Source organism: Salvelinus namaycush, chromosome 12, assembly GCF_016432855.1.
Source record: "Salvelinus namaycush isolate Seneca chromosome 12, SaNama_1.0, whole genome shotgun sequence".
NCBI lineage: Eukaryota > Metazoa > Chordata > Actinopteri > Salmoniformes > Salmonidae > Salvelinus > Salvelinus namaycush.
In genome coordinates, this window is record NC_052318.1 from 42,923,469 (window position 1) to 42,937,645 (window position 14,177).

Below are 14,177 nucleotides of genomic sequence, written 5' to 3' on the forward strand. Positions count from 1 at the left end.
CTCCCTCTGCACACTGCAGCCTTTAAACAGATCAACATCCATCCCACATTTAAAGTTTTTTTTTTATTCCAAATAACTGAATCAAGAAATGTGAGGAATGTTGTAATGGTTTTGAACTTGAGTACAAATACTGTAAGACTTTGTCAGGCGTTCAACAAAACTCTACAAGGTAATAGTCTTTGGATGGCTGTCTGTCTCCCCCTCACTGTGTAATCTTTGCTGTCAGTAGAGGCATGAGCAGCCTCAAGCCAGCGTGTTTTAATCTCCATGGGTCACAAGAAGGGCTCTCTCTGTGCTCCAGGGGGGCACAATATCCCATAATCTGTCTTTACTTAGACCTACAACTTCCTGTCATAGTTTCACTCTCTGGTTCCTAATCTTTTTCTTGAAGGAAGGCCTCTGTGTTCAGGAACTACTCTGTGTTCAGGAACTACTCTGTGTCCAGGAACTACTCTGTGTAATGTTTTAGATCTGCCGTGTGCCAGAGGGAAAAACAATCCAATCACAAGATTTACAGACTGGAAAAACATCTAGCTACAAAAGCATGTTTAAATCTAAATGACTACATTCAACAGAAGCTCCAAGTAGATTACGGATCTTTGCTGAGATCATCGTCTGCTGAGATGATGGAGAGAAACTGACAAGAAAGTGTATAGTATGGAGACTGCAGCCCATCGACTTACATTCATCTAGGGGGAGATAAGTCCACTAGTACACACATCTGACTTCATTAGGAAGCATCTGTAAACAGAATGCTTAGTCCTCAGCATAGCCAAACCGTTACATCCCTGATGTAAAATCCTGGACTACTGTACTATTGCAGTTGCAGCCTATACAGTATTTTCCATGTGTAACCTGATAATCAGAGATTCAACCAAGCCTCAGTACAAACAGACGCTCCCAGTTATTAAAACACACTTGACATTCAAATCGATCAATGTTTATGTAGGCCCACGACGAAACATGTTTCAGAAACATATCTCACCATTTGCAGTGTATGTCACATTGTGTTCCATTACATTGCTGTGCCTGTTACACTTCACACAACATCCTCTTAGGCATCTCTGTTCTAAATGTGAATATGTGAGGCGGACGTTTGGGCCAGCGATTTAGAATGTGTGTTATAGGGCATGGCTGCCTAGCTGCAGCAAGGGTAGGGCCCAGTAAGGGTAGGGCCTAGGTTAGGAGCTAAGGTTAGGGCAGTAATATCATATGAAGCAGAGGTTCCAGCAGAGTTTCTTATTTTTCTCTGCTGCTCTGTTACATTGTTATTGCAGCTGTGGGCTTTTGAAGCCCTCTCCTGGAGCATCAGGACCAGGGTAATATAATGAGAGTGACAGGAGCATGCTCTGCATAGTAAACAGTAGGCCCTCTAGGAATGGCAGCAGCATACAGGACAGTGACACAGATCTGCAGCTTGCAGTAGAGCAGACCCCTAGTTAGGGATTCCAACTACATCAGGAACATTGGCCTATTTAGGTAATGTGGAGAGGTCTCCCGGATAAAGATGGGATAGCCATCTGGAAGAATCTATGGGGATTCATCTGTGCAAGTTAAGGTTAGGCTCAAGACAGTATACTCATTGTCAACCTGAACCCTGTTGACTACAGTTTGAGATGAGGAGAACAGCTACAGATTCAGTTAAATTAGGGTAATTCCCTCTCCCAACGTAAACAAGTGAAAGTCAATGAAGCGCAACCTTCAAGAGACGGCACATTTTTCTCAGGCTGTTAGAAGGACGCGAGCTAATGAGCTGTTTGGCGCTGGAATGGTGCTAATGATGTCCAATGACTTTGTTCGACTGTGAAATCGCAACCGGGATATGGAGTGAGAGCTGGGCTACATGTTCATATCTCTCATCCCCTCCCTCATCCTCAAGCCTTCCATCCTCCATCTTAGGCTCTTTTCACAGCCTCGCCCTGAGGCCCATCATGTGATTTACAGTCCAAATGTCTCAGGGCCACACAGCCTCTTAGACTGGAGACCTACATTAGTGAACAAAGGCCACCAGGCAGCACAGGATACACTCCCGGACCACTTGCAAATGTCTGTCTGTGTGTGTCAAATCAAATCGAAGCTTATTGGCCGCGTATACAGTTTAGCAGATGTTATAGCTGGTGTGGCGAAATGCTTATGTTACTAGCGCCTAAAAATACAGTAAAACGTCAAACAAGTTCACAAATCATTTTAATGTAAAAAATAAAAAAAAGTACAAGAAAGTACAACAAGAAATGAAAAATGAACGTCGGGACGAATCCAATTAACAAATCAGATAGCACTGTAACATTAATCAAAATGCAATCTATACGCACATACAGAGGATGAATTTACACCAGATGTACTAAGAATTATATGTACATTAGCAGATATATTAGAGTGAGCTATATCAAGAATCCAGTATATGCGGTGTGTAAAACAGTGTAACTAAACACAAAGTACAGTAGTAGAAATATTAGAATGAGCTATGTCGGGAATACAGTATTGAAAGAGATGGAGACCTGCACACTGTCAAAAAATGAATAAATCCAAAACTGAGGCTTGAATGCAAAAAAATATATGTTTATCAGAACATCATGGTGCGCAAAAAATCATAGTGCAAGAAAGGGCCTAAATGAAAGGTGAAAACAATCACAAGCGTTGCAGGAATACAGTTTTTGTGAAACATTGTGAAACGGGAAGTGTCCAGTGGTTCAATGGCTCTATGACATGGGACAGCAGTGTTTGCTGTGTGTGAGTGGGTGAGTGTGTATGTGTGTGTGTTTGTGAGTATGAAGTGTGTGTGATAGCTTGTGTGTGTTTTGTGTGAGTGAGTGTGCATAACCTGGTAGATGGCTAGTAATGGCTGTTCAACAGTCTGATGGTCTGGTGATAGAAGCTGTTCAACAGTCTGATGGCCTGGTAATAGAATCTGTTCAACAGTCTGATGGTAATAGAAGCTGTTCAACAGTCTGATGGCCTGGTAATAGAAGCTGTTCAACAGTCTGATGGTAATAGAAGCTGTTCAACAGTCTGATGGCCTGGTAATAGAATCTGTTCAACAGTCTGATGGTAATAGACGCTGTTCAACAGTCTGATGGTTTGGTAATAGAAGCTGTTCAACAGTCTGATGGTCTGGTAATAGAAGCTGTTCAACAGTCTGATGGTCTGGTAATAGAAGCTGTTCAACAGTCTGATGGCCTGGTGATAGAAGCTGTTCAACAGTTTGATGGCCTGGTGATAGAAGCTGTTCAACAGTCTGATGGTCTGGTGATAGAAGCTGTTCAATAGTCTGATGGTCTGGTGATAGAAGCTGTTCAACAGTCTGATGGTCTGGTAATAGAAGCTGTTCAACAGTCTGATGGCCTGGTGATAGAAGCTGTTCAATAGTCTGATGGTCTGGTGATAGAAGCTGTTCAACAGTCTGATGGCCTGGTAATAGAAGCTGTTCAACAGTCTGAAGGCCTGGTAATAGAAGCTGTTCAACAGTCTGATGGCCTGGTGATAGAAGCTGTTCAACAGTCTGATGGCCTGGTAATAGAAGCTGTTCAACAGTCTGATGGCCTGGTAATAGAAGCTGTTCAACAGTCTGATGGTCTGGTAATAGAAGCTGTGTCACGGTTTTCTAAAGTTGAACACAGAAGCAGACCAGGACAAGTAGAGTAAGACGAAGGTGAGTATTTATTTACAAGTTTGAATGTAGTGATAGAAAAATCCAAGTGACGGAGCGGGCAGCGGAGGTGAGTTGATGGGATTGAATAGGCAGATCCAATGAAGTAACTGAAGTCACCGACGACCAGGTAGGGATGAGATGAGTGTTCCGGGTGAATGACTGTAGACAGAAAAAACGGAGGTGAGTTCAAGGCAAGCAAAACGTACAAAACAACAAAACAAACTCTATCAAACTGGAGGCTGATACACTGGCACAACATACTGTTCATGGCTAACGATCCGGCAGGGAATGGATGTCAGGTCAGTGCTTATGAAGTGGAGGGGTGATGACCAGGACCAGGTGTGCAGATAGCGGATTGGAAACAGGTGCGGTAAATCAGAGATCTCCCAACCAGCTACGTCGCCCGGCAACCAGACAGGGTGCGTTCCAGGACACCGGAAAAAACACTCCAGGACAGAACACAGGCAAAAACAGACTCAGGAAGCGGGATTCGTGACAGTACCCCCCTCCGACGAACGCCACCGGGCGTACTACCCGGAGCGCCAGGGTGGAGGCGGTAGAAGTCACGAAGCAGGTCAGCATCAAGGATCTGACGCCGAGGAATCCAACTCCTCTCCTCTGGACCATATCCTTCCCAATCCACGAGATACTGGAACCCTCTACCCCGCCGTCTGGAGTCCATGATGCGGCGCACCGTGTAGACAGGACCACCTCCGATCATCCGAGGAGGAGGAGGACGAGGAGGAGGGGGCAACAGAGGACTGAGGAGAACCGGCTTGAGGCAGGAGACATGAAAGGTGGGGTGTACTCTAAGCGTTGCAGGCAACTTGAGTCGAACCACAACAGGATTAATGATTCTCTCCACCACAAACGGACCAATGAACTTCTGTGACAGTTTCCTCGACTCAGTCCGTAGAGGAAGATCCCGTGTAGCCAACCAAACCTTATCTCCGACGGTATAAGCGGGGGCAGGAATACGGCGACGATTCGCCTGGATCTGATACCGGTCAGAAACTCTAAGGAGGGCCTTCCTGGCCCGATGCCAGGTCCGGTGGCAACGACGAATGTTGGCCTGGACAGAGGGAACCGAGAGATCCCTCTCCTGAGAAGGAAACAAGGGAGGTTGGTAACCATACAGGCACTGGAAGGGAGACATCCCAGTGGCAGATGAAGGGAGAGTATTATGGGCATACTCGACCCAGGGTAACTGAGAGGACCAAGAGGTGGGATCAGAGGAGACAAGACAGCGCAGCGTGGACTCCATCTCCTGGTTGGCTCTCTCCGCCTGACCATTAGATTGGGGGTGAAAACCCGATGTGAGACTGACTGTAGCTCCAATGGCCAAACAGAAGGATCTCCAGACAGCAGAGGTAAACTGAGGACCACGGTCAGAAACAATGTCACTGGGCAATCCGTGGACCCTGAAAACCTCCCTAACAAGGATCTCGGACGTCTCAGTGGCAGATGGAAGCTTGGAGATGGGGACAAAGTGAGCGAACTTGCTGAATCTGTCCACAATGGTCAGAATGACCGTGTTCCCACCAGAAGAGGGCAACCCCGTGACAAAGTCCAGGGCCAGATGCGACCAAGGTCGCCGGGGAATAGGTAGGGGGTGAAGAAGCCCAGAGCTGGGCCGATTGGTACTCTTATTCTGCGCACAAACAGGACAAGCGGCAACAAACCTCCGGGTATCTTCTCCCATGGCAGGCCACCAAAAACGTCTGCGCAGTAGCGCCATAGTCCGGGCAACGCCAGGGTGACAAGCTATCTTGCTGGCGTGGGACCACTGAAGGACATCAGAACGGACCGACTCAGGCACGAACAACCGACCGGGTGGACCGTTACCGGGGCCGGGCTGCGTCCGAAGGGCCGCCATCACATCCTCCTCAATCCTCCATGTAACGGCTCCCACGACAATGTTCTGGGGAAGAATCGTCTCAGTCTTGGCCCCACTCTCCTCCGTCTTGGAGAACATCCGGGACAAGGCGTCCGCCTTGCCGTTCTTCGACCCAGGTCGGAACGTCAGGGAAAAATTGAAACGTCCAAAAAACAAAGCCCACCTGGCCTGACGGGAGTTGAGACGTTTAGCCAATTGCACGTAAGCCAGATTCTTGTGGTCAGTCCAGACCACAAACGGTTGCTCCGCTCCCTCCAACCAGTGACGCCACTCCTCCAAGGCAAGCTTCACAGCGAGAAGCTCCCGGTTACCCACATCGTAGTTTCTCTCAGCTGGTGAAAGACGACAAGAGTAGAAGGCGCAAGGATGGAGTTTACCGTCAGTGGAGCTACGCTGGGACAGGATGGCGCCCACCCCCACATCAGACGCGTCCACCTCAACAACAAACTGACGGGAAGTGTCAGGTTGAGAGAGAATCGGGGCGTTGGTGAATCGGCTCTTCAAGTTCAGAAATGCTCGGTCTGCCTCAGGAGTCCAACAGAAAGTTCTGGTGCAAGACGTCAGAGCAGTTAAAGGGGCGGCCACCCGGCTGTAATCACGGATAAACCTCCGATAGAAGTTCGCAAACCCCAGGAATCTCTGGAGCTGCAATCTCGTACCGGGCTGGGCCCAATCCCGAACCGCCCGAACCTTCTCTTGGTCCATCTTGATCTCTCCCCTGGAGATGATGTACCCGAGGAAGGACGTAGTGTGGGCGTGAAAATCACACTTTTCAGCCTTCACGAACAGGCGGTTCTATAACAAAAGCTATCCTAGCCTTGTCTGTGGCGTAAGAGTGGGGCTGCAGATCAAACACTAAACCACACTGCATAAGAAATGAACGGCATCTTCCCAAATCCCCTTCGTACTTATCAGGCGTCGGTACATTGGGCTCACGGAAGGAAACCGCTCCAGAAGCGGCAGGTGAGAGAGGTGAAACAGGTGGTAGAGGATCCGTCGGCAAACTGAGCTGATCCTGGATACTCGTCAAGCTAGCAGAGAAGTTCCGGACTGAATTCGCTATCTCCTGTAGCGCCGTGCTGTGTTGTCCCAATATATTCCCCTGATGGGTAATGGCATGGCGAACAGATTCCAGGTCCGCTGGGTTCATTCCTGGCCGGATCGTTCTGTCACGGTTTTCTAAAGTTGAACCCAGAAGCAGACCAGGACAAGGAGAGTAAGACAAAGGTGAGTATTTATTTACAAGTTTGAATGTAGTGATAGAAAAATCCAAGTGACGGAGCGGGCAGCGGAGGTGAGTTGATGGGATTGAATAGGCAGATCCAATGAAGTAACTGAAGTCACCGACGACCAGGTAGGGATGAGATGAGTGTTCCGGGTGAATGACTGTAGACAGAAAAAACGGAGGTGAGTTCAAGGCAAGCAAAACGTACAAAACAACAAAACAAACTCTATCAAACTGGAGGCTGATACACTGGCACAACATACTGTTCATGGCTAACGATCCGGCAGGGAATGGATGTCAGGTCAGTGCTTATGAAGTGGAGGGGTGATGACCAGGACCAGGTGTGCAGATAGCGGATTGGAAACAGGTGCGGTAAATCAGAGATCTCCCAACCAGCTACGTCGCCCGGCAACCAGACAGGGTGCGTTCCAGGACACCGGAAAAAACACTCCAGGACAGAACACAGGCAAAAACAGACTCAGGAAGCGGGATTCGTGACAAGCTGTTCAACAGTCTGATGGTCTGGTAATAGAAGCTGTTCAACAGTCTGATGGTCTGGTAATAGAAGCCGTTCAATAGTCTGATGGCCTGGTTATAGAAGCTGTTCAACAGTCTGATGGTCTGGTAATAGAAGCTGTTCAACAGTTTGATGGTCTGGTAATAGAAGCTGTTCAACAGTCTGATGGTCTGGTAATAGAAGCTGTTCAACAGTCTGATGGTCTGGTAATAGAAGCTGTTCAACAGTCTGATGGTCTGGTAATAGAAGCCGTTCAATAGTCTGATGGTCTGGTGATAGAAGCTGTTCAACAGTCTGATGGCCTGGTAATAGAAGCTGTTCAACAGTCTGATGGTCTGGTAATAGAAGCTGTTCAACAGTCTGATGGTCTGGTAATAGAAGCTGTTCAACAGTCTGATGGTCTGGTAATAGAAGCCGTTCAACAGTCTGATGGCCTGGTAATAGAAGCTGTTCAACAGTCTGATGGCCTGGTAATAGAAGCTGTTCAACAGTCTGATGGTCTGGTAATAGAAGCTGTTCAACAGTCTGATGGCCTGGTAATAGAAGCTGTTCAACAGTCTGATGGTCTGGTAATAGAAGCCGTTCAATAGTCTGATGGCCTGGTTATAGAAGCTATTCAACAGTCTGATGGTCTGGTAATAGAAGCTGTTCAACAGTTTGATGGTCTGGTAATAGAAGCTGTTCAACAGTCTGATGGTCTGGTAATAGAAGCTGTTCAACAGTCTGATGGTCTGGTAATAGAAGCTGTTCAACAGTCTGATGGTCTGGTAATAGAAGCCGTTCAATAGTCTGATGGCCTGGTTATAGAAGCTGTTCAACAGTCTGATGGTCTGGTAATAGAAGCTGTTCAACAGTTTGATTGTCTGGTAATAGAAGCTGTTCAACAGTCTGATGGTCTGGTAATAGAAGCTGTTCAATAGTCTGATGGTCTGGTGATAGAAGCTGTTCAACAGTCTGATGGCCTGGTAATAGAAGCTGTTCAACAGTCTGATGGCCTGGTGATAGAAGCTGTTCAACAGTCTGATGGTCTGGTGATAGAAGCTGTTCAACAGTCTGATGGCCTGGTGATAGAAGACTGTTTATTAGTCTGATGGTCTGGTAATAGAAGCTGTTCAACAGTCTGATGGCCTGGTGATAGAAGCTGTTCAACAGTCTGATGGCCTGGTAATAGAAGCTCTTCAACAGTCTGATGGCCTGGTAATAGAAGCTGTTCAATAGTCTGATGGTCTGGTAATAGAAGCTGTTCAACAGTCTGATGGTCTGGTAATAGAAGTTGTTCAACAGTCTGATGGTCTGGTAATAGAAGCTGTTCAACAGTCTGATGGTCTGGTAATAGAAGCCGTTCAATAGTCTGATAGTCTGGTGATAGAAGCTGTTCAACAGTCTGATGGCCTGGTAATAGAAGCTGTTCAACAGTCTGATGGTCTGGTAATAGAAGCTGTTCAACAGTCTGATGGTCTGGTAATAGAAGCCGTTCAATAGTCTGATGGCCTGGTTATAGAAGCTGTTCAACAGTCTGATGGTCTGGTAATAGAAGCTGTTCAACAGTTAGATGGTCTGGTAATAGAAGCTGTTCAACAGTCTGATGGTCTGGTAATAGAAGCTGTTCAACAGTCTGATGGCCTGGTGATAGAAGCTGTTCAACAGTCGGATGGCCTGGTGATAGAAGCTGTTCAACAGTCTGATGGTCTGGTAATAGAAGCTGTTTAACAGTCTGATGGTCTGGTAATAGAAGCTGTTCAACAGTCTGATGGTCTGGTAATAGAAGCTGTTCAACAGTCTGATGGCCTGGTAATAGAAGCTGTTCAACAGTCTGATGGCCTGGTGATAGAAGCTGTTCAACAGTCTGATGGCCTGGTGATAGAAGCTGTTCAACAGTCTGATGGTCTGGTGATAGAAGCTGTTTAACAGTCTGATGGCCTGGTGATAGAAGACTGTTTATTAGTCTGATGGTCTGGTAATAGAAGCTGTTCAACAGTCTGATGGCCTGGTGATAGAAGCTGTTCAACAGTCTGATGGCCGGGTAATAGAAGCTCTTCAACAGTCTGATGGCCTGGTAATAGAAGCTGTTCAACAGTCTGATGGTCTGGTAATAGAAGCTGTTCAACAGTCTGATGGTCTGGTAATAGAAGCTGTTCAACAGTCTGATGGTCTGGTAATAGAAGCCGTTCAATAGTCTGATGGTCTGGTGATAGAAGCTGTTCAACAGTCTGATGGCCTGGTAATAGAAGCCGTTCAATAGTCTGATGGCCTGGTTATAGAAGCTGTTCAACAGTCTGATGATCTGGTAATAGAAGCTGTTCAACAGTTTGATGGTCTGGTAATAGAAGCTGTTCAACAGTCTGATGGTCTGGTAATAGAAGCTGTTCAACAGTCTGATGGCCTGGTAATAGAAGCTGTTCAACAGTCGGATGGTCTGGTAATAGAAGCTGTTCAACAGTCTGATGGTCTGGTAATAGAAGCTGTTCAACAGTCTGATGGTCTGGTAATAGAAGCCGTTCAACAGTCTGATGGCCTGGTAATAGAAGCTGTTCAACAGTCTGATGGCCTGGTAATAGAAGCTGTTCAACAGTCTGATGGTCTGGTAATAGAAGCTGTTCAACAGTCTGATGGCCTGGTAATAGAAGCTGTTCAACAGTCTGATGGTCTGGTAATAGAAGCCGTTCAATAGTCTGATGGCCTGGTTATAGAAGCTATTCAACAGTCTGATGGTCTGGTAATAGAAGCTGTTCAACAGTTTGATGGTCTGGTAATAGAAGCTGTTCAACAGTCTGATGGTCTGGTAATAGAAGCTGTTCAACAGTCTGATGGTCTGGTAATAGAAGCTGTTCAACAGTCTGATGGTCTGGTAATAGAAGCCGTTCAATAGTCTGATGGCCTGGTTATAGAAGCTGTTCAACAGTCTGATGGTCTGGTAATAGAAGCTGTTCAACAGTTTGATTGTCTGGTAATAGAAGCTGTTCAACAGTCTGATGGTCTGGTAATAGAAGCTGTTCAATAGTCTGATGGTCTGGTGATAGAAGCTGTTCAACAGTCTGATGGCCTGGTAATAGAAGCTGTTCAACAGTCTGATGGCCTGGTGATAGAAGCTGTTCAACAGTCTGATGGTCTGGTGATAGAAGCTGTTCAACAGTCTGATGGCCTGGTGATAGAAGACTGTTTATTAGTCTGATGGTCTGGTAATAGAAGCTGTTCAACAGTCTGATGGCCTGGTGATAGAAGCTGTTCAACAGTCTGATGGCCTGGTAATAGAAGCTCTTCAACAGTCTGATGGCCTGGTAATAGAAGCTGTTCAATAGTCTGATGGTCTGGTAATAGAAGCTGTTCAACAGTCTGATGGTCTGGTAATAGAAGTTGTTCAACAGTCTGATGGTCTGGTAATAGAAGCTGTTCAACAGTCTGATGGTCTGGTAATAGAAGCCGTTCAATAGTCTGATAGTCTGGTGATAGAAGCTGTTCAACAGTCTGATGGCCTGGTAATAGAAGCTGTTCAACAGTCTGATGGTCTGGTAATAGAAGCTGTTCAACAGTCTGATGGTCTGGTAATAGAAGCCGTTCAATAGTCTGATGGCCTGGTTATAGAAGCTGTTCAACAGTCTGATGGTCTGGTAATAGAAGCTGTTCAACAGTTAGATGGTCTGGTAATAGAAGCTGTTCAACAGTCTGATGGTCTGGTAATAGAAGCTGTTCAACAGTCTGATGGTCTGGTAATAGAAGCTGTTCAACAGTCTGATGGTCTGGTAATAGAAGCCGTTCAATAGTCTGATGGCCTGGTAATAGAAGCTGTTCAACAGTCTGATGGTCTGGTAATAGAAGCTGTGTCACGGTTTTCTAAAGTTGAACACAGAAGCAGACCAGGACAAGGAGAGTAAGACGAAGGTGAGTATTTATTTACAAGTTTGAATGTAGTGATAGAAAAATCCAAGTGACGGAGCGGGCAGCGGAGGTGAGTTGATGGGATTGAATAGGCAGATCCAATGAAGTAACTGAAGTCACCGACGACCAGGTAGGGATGAGATGAGTGTTCCGGGTGAATGACTGTAGACAGAAAAAACGGAGGTGAGTTCAAGGCAAGCAAAACGTACAAAACAACAAAACAAACTCTATCAAACTGGAGGCTGATACACTGGCACAACATACTGTTCATGGCTAACGATCCGGCAGGGAATGGATGTCAGGTCAGTGCTTATGAAGTGGAGGGGTGATGACCAGGACCAGGTGTGCAGATAGCGGATTGGAAACAGGTGCGGTAAATCAGAGATCTCCCAACCAGCTACGTCGCCCGGCAACCAGACAGGGTGCGTTCCAGGACACCGGAAAAAACACTCCAGGACAGAACACAGGCAAAAACAGACTCAGGAAGCGGGATTCGTGACAGTACCCCCCTCCGACGAACGCCACCGGGCGTACTACCCGGAGCGCCAGGGTGGAGGCGGTAGAAGTCACGAAGCAGGTCAGCATCAAGGATCTGACGCCGAGGAATCCAACTCCTCTCCTCTGGACCATATCCTTCCCAATCCACGAGATACTGGAACCCTCTACCCCGCCGTCTGGAGTCCATGATGCGGCGCACCGTGTAGACAGGACCACCTCCGATCATCCGAGGAGGAGGAGGACGAGGAGGAGGGGGCAACAGAGGACTGAGGAGAACCGGCTTGAGGCAGGAGACATGAAAGGTGGGGTGTACTCTAAGCGTTGCAGGCAACTTGAGTCGAACCACAACAGGATTAATGATTCTCTCCACCACAAACGGACCAATGAACTTCTGTGACAGTTTCCTCGACTCAGTCCGTAGAGGAAGATCCCGTGTAGCCAACCAAACCTTATCTCCGACGGTATAAGCGGGGGCAGGAATACGGCGACGATTCGCCTGGATCTGATACCGGTCAGAAACTCTAAGGAGGGCCTTCCTGGCCCGATGCCAGGTCCGGTGGCAACGACGAATGTTGGCCTGGACAGAGGGAACCGAGAGATCCCTCTCCTGAGAAGGAAACAAGGGAGGTTGGTAACCATACAGGCACTGGAAGGGAGACATCCCAGTGGCAGATGAAGGGAGAGTATTATGGGCATACTCGACCCAGGGTAACTGAGAGGACCAAGAGGTGGGATCAGAGGAGACAAGACAGCGCAGCGTGGACTCCATCTCCTGGTTGGCTCTCTCCGCCTGACCATTAGATTGGGGGTGAAAACCCGATGTGAGACTGACTGTAGCTCCAATGGCCAAACAGAAGGATCTCCAGACAGCAGAGGTAAACTGAGGACCACGGTCAGAAACAATGTCACTGGGCAATCCGTGGACCCTGAAAACCTCCCTAACAAGGATCTCGGACGTCTCAGTGGCAGATGGAAGCTTGGAGATGGGGACAAAGTGAGCGAACTTGCTGAATCTGTCCACAATGGTCAGAATGACCGTGTTCCCACCAGAAGAGGGCAACCCCGTGACAAAGTCCAGGGCCAGATGCGACCAAGGTCGCCGGGGAATAGGTAGGGGGTGAAGAAGCCCAGAGCTGGGCCGATTGGTACTCTTATTCTGCGCACAAACAGGACAAGCGGCAACAAACCTCCGGGTATCTTCTCCCATGGCAGGCCACCAAAAACGTCTGCGCAGTAGCGCCATAGTCCGGGCAACGCCAGGGTGACAAGCTATCTTGCTGGCGTGGGACCACTGAAGGACATCAGAACGGACCGACTCAGGCACGAACAACCGACCGGGTGGACCGTTACCGGGGCCGGGCTGCGTCCGAAGGGCCGCCATCACATCCTCCTCAATCCTCCATGTAACGGCTCCCACGACAATGTTCTGGGGAAGAATCGTCTCAGTCTTGGCCCCACTCTCCTCCGTCTTGGAGAACATCCGGGACAAGGCGTCCGCCTTGCCGTTCTTCGACCCAGGTCGGAACGTCAGGGAAAAATTGAAACGTCCAAAAAACAAAGCCCACCTGGCCTGACGGGAGTTGAGACGTTTAGCCAATTGCACGTAAGCCAGATTCTTGTGGTCAGTCCAGACCACAAACGGTTGCTCCGCTCCCTCCAACCAGTGACGCCACTCCTCCAAGGCAAGCTTCACAGCGAGAAGCTCCCGGTTACCCACATCGTAGTTTCTCTCAGCTGGTGAAAGACGACAAGAGTAGAAGGCGCAAGGATGGAGTTTACCGTCAGTGGAGCTACGCTGGGACAGGATGGCGCCCACCCCCACATCAGACGCGTCCACCTCAACAACAAACTGACGGGAAGTGTCAGGTTGAGAGAGAATCGGGGCGTTGGTGAATCGGCTCTTCAAGTTCAGAAATGCTCGGTCTGCCTCAGGAGTCCAACAGAAAGTTCTGGTGCAAGACGTCAGAGCAGTTAAAGGGGCGGCCACCCGGCTGTAATCACGGATAAACCTCCGATAGAAGTTCGCAAACCCCAGGAATCTCTGGAGCTGCAATCTCGTACCGGGCTGGGCCCAATCCCGAACCGCCCGAACCTTCTCTTGGTCCATCTTGATCTCTCCCCTGGAGATGATGTACCCGAGGAAGGACGTAGTGTGGGCGTGAAAATCACACTTTTCAGCCTTCACGAACAGGCGGTTCTATAACAAAAGCTATCCTAGCCTTGTCTGTGGCGTAAGAGTGGGGCTGCAGATCAAACACTAAACCACACTGCATAAGAAATGAACGGCATCTTCCCAAATCCCCTTCGTACTTATCAGGCGTCGGTACATTGGGCTCACGGAAGGAAACCGCTCCAGAAGCGGCAGGTGAGAGAGGTGAAACAGGTGGTAGAGGATCCGTCGGCAAACTGAGCTGATCCTGGATACTCGTCAAGCTAGCAGAGAAGTTCCGGACTGAATTCGCTATCTCCTGTAGCGCCGTGCTGTGTTGTCCCAATATATTCCCCTGATGGGTAA